Source organism: Rattus norvegicus, chromosome 3 (genome assembly GCF_021556685.1).
Source record: "Rattus norvegicus strain SHRSP/BbbUtx chromosome 3, alternate assembly SHRSP_T2T, whole genome shotgun sequence".
Lineage (NCBI taxonomy): Eukaryota > Metazoa > Chordata > Mammalia > Rodentia > Muridae > Rattus > Rattus norvegicus.
Window position 1 is genome coordinate 17,735,333 of NC_141536.1, and position 8,497 is coordinate 17,743,829.

General features: G+C 47.6%; 1 long non-coding RNA gene across 4 annotated transcripts in view; it reads left to right on the top strand.

Annotated features, from left to right (window-relative positions):
• The window catches only part of LOC120101530 (uncharacterized), a 31,433-nt gene extending 25,972 nt beyond the window's left edge, over window positions 1-5,461 (top strand). For 2 of the 4 annotated variants that reach the window (XR_015684268.1, XR_015684267.1), the window contains 2 exons: window positions 2,781-2,957; window positions 5,006-5,461. This is a non-coding gene — a long non-coding RNA (uncharacterized LOC120101530). Of the gene's footprint in view, window positions 1-1,947; window positions 2,543-2,780; window positions 2,958-5,005 lie in introns of those variants that run through there. The other 2 variants (XR_015684266.1, XR_015684269.1) reach the window with 2 other exon arrangements.
• Window positions 5,462-8,497: the final 3,036 nt, after the last annotated feature.

The following is an 8,497-nucleotide window of genomic DNA, read 5'->3' on the forward strand; positions in this document are numbered from 1 at the left end:
CTGGTGAGACTTTTTCTAAACAACAACTAGAAGGGGTGCTCTGCAGGGAACAGCATTGATCCCCGCACAGCCTCTTCTGGCTCTGTGAACTGAAGTACCATGAAAAGCTGACATCTGTGCAGGGAATTCAGCTGTGAGTGACTGAGGTTCTGCAGTTACAGAGAGTTGAAATGTGGTAAATAGATAAAATTCTTCTGGGCTATCATTAGTCCATAGCAGTTTTCCAGCAGCATCCTCTTGACTCTCTGGTGACATTTTCAGAATGCATTCCTAGAAATCACCTGATCTACAGACTCCGGAACTGAGAATGTCACCAGACAGTCTGGAACCTATAGCAATGGTCGCAGGCTTAGCTGTGAGCTGCCTACCTGATGTCCAACAGAGTACTCTGTAAATGAATTGATCTGCGTTCTGTTTGTTTCCTTCTGTGACTGTTAAAGTTCCACTAACCCCTCCCAGGGTGTCATTCACGGCAGCTTGAACCTGTGATCTGGGGTGGTGGTCAATCATATTTGGCTCCTCATAATAACCCTCTCCTATTGTCTCTGGGGCAAGAGTCATGTCTTGTCTTGATGTGACAACTTCATTTTGCTTCTTCCTGTTTGCCACAGCAACTGTCAAATGTCATAAAGCTAAGAAGAGTGTCTTGAAGCAAACACGGAAGGGATCATACCAAAGTTTAAAGGTTTCACTCCAACAGCCATCTTTCCATGCAACAGAAGGGCTAATCCACTGAGGAGGGACTTCTAGCCTTCTGGGTTCCAAGATAAACAGGCTTAGGACTGGGCATTTCCATGATGTTCTGTAGGGAACAGAGAATTGGGGTAGGTTCTTGTAGAGTACTGTTGGGTTGCTCACACTGAGCGTAAGACACACACACACACACACACACACACACACACACACACACACACACACACTCACTCTAGACCTCAGGACACATCCCTGGAAGGTGGCTGTAACTCTTCTCCATCCCCACAGCAGGAAACAAAGACTCTAAACAAAGACTCTTCCCAAGCTATCTAGCCCCCAGTGCTAGAGATGGCTTTGCTGGGGTCTGCAAGACCCCTAAGACCCCAGGGAAGAAGGCTTCTCCTGCCACAGGCAAACAGGCGGCATCCCACCTCTCCTGTGCCTTACCCTGCCTGTGCGTTGCTACTTTTGGCCCCGAAACTGGGTTCTTTGTCCCTCTCAGAATTGTGAGGGGGGAAGAAACAAGATCAAGCGCCATCAAGTAGTGAAGGAAACTTTTCATTCTTGGCCAAGAACAGAATAAAGGAGGCAATAAATGTGGAAAACAGCTTCTCAGCAGCCCAAGGCTTGATGGCCATAGTGGGGCGAAAGAAATGAGAGGCAGGCTGAGGGTAATGCAGGGGAGGAATGCGTGTGTGTTTTCTGGGAATGGGCACAACTTTTCCAGGAATCTGGGCACTGCCCTCCTTTCGACCTTTTGATGGTTCTTTTTGTCCGGTTGTCGCCGTGGCCATTGTGAACCAACGTGGCCCTGGAGGTCACGCCGTTTTGTATGCAGATGGCATAGAGACAGTTTGAAGATAATCATCTGCAGTCTAGGCAGCTCAGGCTCACCCATCTGAAAAGGGGTTTCCAGTCCTCAGCATCCAGTCCTCAGAGATGAACAGTCAGGGTGGAGTTAGCTCTCCTAGGCAGCCTTCAGGGAATCCTGCCCTGCTCCCTCAAATCTGGGATTGATTGATGATTGATTGATTGATTGATTGATTGATTTGGGGGCAGAGCGTTGTGTGCTTTGGGAGTCCGAGGACGTGTCGCAGACGTTTATTCTTTTCTTCTGCCATGTGGAGTCCAGGGATGATGCCCAGGTCATCAGACTCGGTGGCGACCCTTGTTACCTGCCATCTTCCCGGGCCTATGATAGCTTGGGTGGGGGTTCCTCTATCAACATGGTCAAGAGCTTAAGGGAGTTGTTCTGGCCAGAGTTGCCTGTAGGCCTTGCTTTCTACACAGCTGTCCTGTGCTGGGGCCGTTTTCCTTTTCTGTTGCTTTGTTCGTTCGTTTGTGGTTTTGAGATAGGGTCTCAGACAGCCCAGGCTGACTCCAACCTAACTGTGTGGCCTGAGGGACCTTAAATTTGGTGATTCTCCTCCTAAATATTAGGCTGACAGGCGTTTGGCATCATGTCTGATATGTATATTACTGGGCATCCAGCACAAGTCATGGAGCTGTTGAACAGCACTCCACAATTGGGCTAAATCCCTCTTTTTATTTTTATTCTTTTAAAAATAATGAGGGTGGTTTGGCAAACAATATGGTTTGCACCCTCACTGTGCTGGGTCCTGAGGAAATGAGTAAGTAGGTGGTGGAGTGAAGAAAGAGAAAGAAGCAAGCAAATAAAGGCAGAAGGCGAGAGGCCATTGGTGCACGGTGAAGAGAGGCAGAACTGGAGGACAGGAAGGCCATTGCTGTTCGTGCTCCTTGGGAAATGGTGAGTTACACTGTTCATCCATAGAGCCAGTGATAAATGCAAGAGCCTATGTCTTCTTCCTTTGAGAAAACCAACCACTGTGTAAGTCACTGAAACTCCCAAGAGCTCCATCCTAGGAAGAAGAGCAGGACCAGAGTGGTGACCAGAGCCTATCAACATGTCCTGCTGTGTTTACGTCTCGTCGATAGCCTATCTGCTCGTCTCTCTGGTTTACTGTAATGGTGGTTCAACCGTGAGACTAGACAACTCTATGTTGGATTACAGTCTTTCTGTGCTGTGTTTAACTTTGGCCATGTATTTATTTCCTCTGCAATCTTAGGGTTGGACAAACGTTTGAAGACACCCAGAGACTCTGCCCACCGTGTGGCCTGTGGCTTGAGCCACTGCGATATGCAAATATGGGGTGGAGAGATAGGAGAGGAAGAGAAGAGGAACCGTTTGAGCACCGTGAAGAGAGGCAGATCTGGAGACTTGGGGGTAGAGAGGAACACCATCTGTGAGTAGCTTGTGAGGTCACCTGAGGCCGTGGTGAGTTTTGGCTTGTGCTGCTGCTGAGAGCCATGTCTGGGTCTGTGACCATGCAGCAGCAGGTATCTGTATCAATGTCCATGACCCAAATTGCCACCAAAGGCCATGTAGACCTTAGTCCCTGGGCTGGGCTGCCACCTGGGATCGTATTAATCTCCAAAGGCTGGATAGAGCTGGCCCCGCCCCTTATTGGTTGCAGCATTTGAGAGAGCAGGTCCCTGCTGGGCAAAACGGTAGAGCTGGCCCCTAGTGGTAGGACTGTGGGGACCAACCAGCCCTTGCAAGCTGTGGTGAGCTAGCCCAGCAGTGCTTGTGAGCTTGCTCTAGTGGCGCCCAGATCTAGGGCTCTGAGTTGGCCCACCCCAATATCTACCCCACCTATGAGCTGCTGGAGTCCATGAAGGGACCAGTCCTCAGATCCAAAGCTGCAGGATCTCCATGACACAGGACAACAAAAGGTTGTCAGAGAGGCGTCCCTGTGAGGATCCAGTATTGATGATGTAGCAGAAGCCGGAGGCCTGGAACCAGACCAGTGACTCGGTGCAAGGAACATTTACAGCTAAAGATGGACAAGTACAGAGAGCAGATAAGAAAGGGGGGGACATGAGTGGAATTGGGGTGCATGATGTGAAATTCACAAGCAATCAATAAAAAAAGGTTTTTTTAAAAAGAAAATTAGTGTGCGCGCAAGCCATGTGTGTGAGGCTGGACATGGAGGATATGTGCACACATGCCACAGTTCAAATGTGGAGGTCAGAGGACAACTTTGTGGAGTCAGTTTCTCCTCCTTTGCAATGAGCTCTGGGGACTAGACTCATGTCACAAGTTTTGAGTGGCCTTTCCACTTGCGTCTTCACACTAGTCCTCAGGGCAGTGTTTCGTCAAAAAAAAAAAGTTCCTTGACAGCTGGGAACTTCTGGTTGAGTGATGGCTGGGAGCTAGAGAGGCAGCCCAGCTGTGGGCAGTGCTGGTCAATAGAACAAGTGTGGAGACAGCAACTGTGGTGTTGACTGTAGGCCTGGTGCCGTGGAAGGGTCAAAACAGTGTTTTCTCCAGGCTTGCCAGCACACGCCTGTCCTCCCATCACTAATGACCACAAGTTCAAGGCCAGCCTGCGTTATATACTGAATTCCAGACTAGCCTGAGCTAGCTGGAATTAAGTAAGACCCTGTCTCAAAAAAGGAAAAGCTATTGAGTAGGGGGATTGTCTCAGCGGGTAAAAGTACTCGCTACCAAGGTAGAAAGAGAGAACCAAATCCTGAAAGTTGTCCTCTAATCCCCACAGCATACACACTAACATATGTGTGCATGCACACAAAATAAATTTATTAAAATGTAACTTAAAAAAAAAAACTATTGTAATGGTTTGTATATGGTTGACCCAGGGAGTGGCACTATTGGGAGGTGTGGCATTGTTGGAGTAGGCGTGTCACTGGGGACTTGGTCATAAGACCCTCATCCTAGCTGCCAGGAAGTCAGTATTCTGCTAGCAGCCTCCAGATGAAGATGTAGAACTCTCAGCTTCTCCTTTACCGTGCCTGCCTGGATGCTGCCATGCTCCCACCTTGATGATAATGGACTGAATCTCTGAAACTGTAAGCCAGCCCCAGTTAAATGTTGTCCTTGTAAGAGTTGCCTTGGTCATGGTGTCTGTTCACAGCAGTAAAACCCTAACTAAGACAACTATTAATTAGAAATTTTAAAGCGATGATCTTTTTGCCAGCCAAATTCTTTTTTTTTTTTTCTTTTTTCTTTTTTTCAGAGCTGGGGACCAAACCCAGGGCCTTGCGCTTGCTAGGCAAGCGCTCTACCACTGAGCTAAATCCCCAACCCCTGCCAGCCAAATTCTACTTCGAGCATTTTACCATAATTCTAGTAACCCAAACCCATTGGGTGGAGCCTTGGCATTTCCATTTTAACTCTTAGATATAGCTGGTTGACATTTTCTCATGACATCAACTCAGAGTTTCGTAGAACTTCACACATCAACCATCTGCTTTCTCTCCGGTTTTCCAGGTCAAATGGCACATGACAACATCTGGCCAGACGTGCATCAATGTCTTCAACACACAACCTAGGCATGATCAAGGGATGTCCCATGTTTGTACAACAAAATCGCTCAACAATGCACTCCTAAGGCACTCTGGGGACGAAATGACACCAGCCTGTTCTTCGATCTCTTTTATGATATTTCCAGCTGTGGTGTCTCTTGCTGTGTTCACACCCTCAACACCAGCCCCACAGCATCTAATCCCTCTCTAACTTGGGCAAGAGCCTTACTACTATTGTTCACTCTTACTAACCCAAATAATTGTTTCCATCTCTATAATTATTTATTTATCGGCCTTTTGGGACAAGGTCTCGCTCCATAGCCCTGACTGGCTTGGAACTTGCTGCGTAGAACACACTGAGTTAAAACTCATCTGCCTGTCTCTGTCTCCTGAGGGCTAGGATTAAAAGCGTGAGTTGGTACATCTGGCATTGTTTTCTTCTTTTTTTAGTATAATGTTTCTGCTAGTTCTTTGAGACTTTCATAAATGCATACAATGTGTTTGGTCATATTCACTCTCTCTTCCTAGATGCATACCAACCTCTCCCCCACCCCCATCCACCCCAATACTGACCTTGGTGAGAACATAGACAACCTCCTAGGGGCTGGAACTGTAAAGAAAACAGGTTCTCTCTCTCCAGTAATTATCAACTATCAATAGCTCCTCAGAAAGCGTGAGGGCTAATGAAGCTACCTTTCCGTGCTAGACTGATGTCTGGCCTGATCTTGCTCAGGTCTTGTATAATCAGCTTACTCTCTTAGGAGTCGATGAGAGCAATTTACCTGGTATAACCGAAAGAGTTTGTCTTCTTTTTTGAAGCAGGTGGTCTCTTCTTTGGTACAAGTTGACCTCAAACTCATGTTGCTGAGGCTGGCCTTGAACACCTGATCTTACCGCCTCAACCTGCCAAGTTGCAGTTGAGAGTCATCGTCCTTGACTTCAGTCCAGAGGAGGGCAGCTTGGTGGTCTCTTCAAGTTGTTCACGGCCTCCGTCTCAACCATTCTACTGCAGCAATGCTGTCCAGGCATTCTCTTCATTCACATGGACATACATGTACAAGGCAACGGGGTTTGAAACATTTGCCTACAACCTAAGCGTCCCTCAACAGAAGCCCAGTTAGACAGAATGGTGTGCAGGCTGGAATTCTCTAATGGAATGTTTGCAGGGCATACACGCAAGGTCCTGGGTTCTATTCCCAGTACTGCCAAAAGATGAAGTCAGGGCTGCCAAGATAGCTTACTGGGCAAAAGGTGCTTGCTACCAAGCTGGACAACCTGAAGTGAGCACTGGGTGGAAGGAAAGAACCAATTCCTCAAAGCTGTCCTCTGGCCTCCACATGCAAGCTGGGACTGCAGGCATGTACCATCATGTGAGTAGTGAGTGGGTGAAAAAAATAAAACTAAAAAGGAAAGGAAAAAAATGACTATTCCTAGGTACGATGGAAAAGAAGGTTTATTGTAGAATAAAAGGAAGAGCATGAGCTGGAGAGATGGCTCAGCGGTTAAGAGCACTGACTGCTCTTCCAGAGGTCCTGAGTTCAAATCCCAACAACCACATGGTGGCTCACAACCATCTGTAATGGGATCTGATGCCCTCTTCTGGTGTGTCTGAAGATGGCTACAGAGTACATGAAATAAAGAAATCTTTAAAAACAGGGAGGGGGCATAACCAGAGGCAGGGACATCTGGGAGAGTCCAGAGTTGTCATGAGCAGACTGAGCTGGGCCATGTGGGGAGAGGAGTGAGGAGAAAGAAGAACCATGTTCAGCAGCCAAGAGACCAAAGTACAAAAGAGAAAGGTAACAAAATTGGCTGGATTATGTAAGGAAGGGCAACTGGGAGGAGGGCAGTTAAATCTCTGGGCTGAAGATGTTTGGGGTAGGGGACAGGGTATGCCAGTCATACACTGTTAACAGGTAGGGACTCAGGGATCCTGGGAGAACCTGCTGGCCAGGTTTACTTTGATATGTTAAATATGCACCTGAGTTAGCCATTTGTCCTGGGTTTGAAACTTAACAATATATGCTCATCAAAAACATTTTCTTAAACCAGATAGGGGTGGCGCACACCTTTAACCCGGGAACCAGGGAGACAGAGGCAGGTGGATCTCTGTGAGATGGAGATCCTTCTCAAGAAAAATAAAATAAAATAAAACAAAACAAAACAACAACAACCATTATTTTAATTAAAAGCAAAACACAATTTTTGTGAGTATTAGGCCTGGACTTGTCTGTGGGCCGCCGCATGCCAAGAACCTGATCTTGTCACGGGGTCCCCATGCAGCTGCACTGAGCTGGGTCCTTACATCTCCCTTGAGACAGTTGGCATAACCATACATGTTGTATCAACTGGCTATGAAAGTTTGTCCCTGTATTCTCAATTTCTGTTGCTGTGCTGGCAGGATATGTAAATGTTTGTCCCTTCCTTTTCTGTCCCATGAGAGGATTCTCTGAGGTTATGTTAAAAGGCAAGCTGTCATAGAGGAGGTCACAGATTGTCATAATGTCTCAATCTGGTCAGAAGGCCACATACAGAAGCGTAAATGGACTAGGATATGAACCAAGCCTGGCCCTGCTGCTGAGCTCAGAGTGAATAAACTGCAGGACCTCACCCACTTTGCTAATTGCTTTTTTGTTTTGAGAAAGGTATGGGGCTTTTGATAAATAAAGAGACTGCTGCTTGAGGTGGGGCTGAGGGACAGGAGCCAGACTGCTGGTAGAGTTAGATAAGTGGCTGATTGTCCCAGCAAACAAGTCAAAATAGTCTTGCAATACACAGATGTCTCCTCGTCTTTATTACCTAACCCCAAGCGGGACCCTGCAAAAGCTCCCCCAATAGACAGGTTGTGGTTCCCCACGATCTGGGTTCTTTCTCCCCATGCACAGAGTGAGCCCCTGGGCTCCGCAGAGGTCTTCTCACTCCTGGAGGAACAAGTCACAGCCTGAAGGATCCGAAAGTGACAGACACCTGAACAGAGGAAGCCACCTCCTGCTGCTCCGTCTTTTCTAGCTGGGAGCTCAGAACAAGGTGGTGCCCAAGGTGGGCTTGCTGTCCCACTGGGTGTACAGCCTACAATCCCACCAGGGAGCTGGAGGTAGAAAGAGCAGGAGATCAAGGCCAGCTTTGGCTATATAGTGAGTTTGAGTGCAGCCTGGGCTACATGAGACCTTGTAGGACAAAAAAAAAGCTGTGCTTATTTTCTGTACTGGTTGGCCTGTGCAAGCATTTGGAGACAGGGTTTTACTGTGTAGCTCTGGCTGTTCTGAAACTCACAATGTAGACCAGGCTGGCCTCGAACTCCTAGAGACCCACCCACCTCTGCCTCCCAAGTATTGGGTTTAAAGACGTTTGATACCACTGCCTGGCTTCTTCTTTTAAACATTTCCTCATTGATGTAGGAGGGCCCAGTCTTTGGCTGTGTCATCCCTACGCAAGTGAGTCTGGGCTGTTTAAGGAA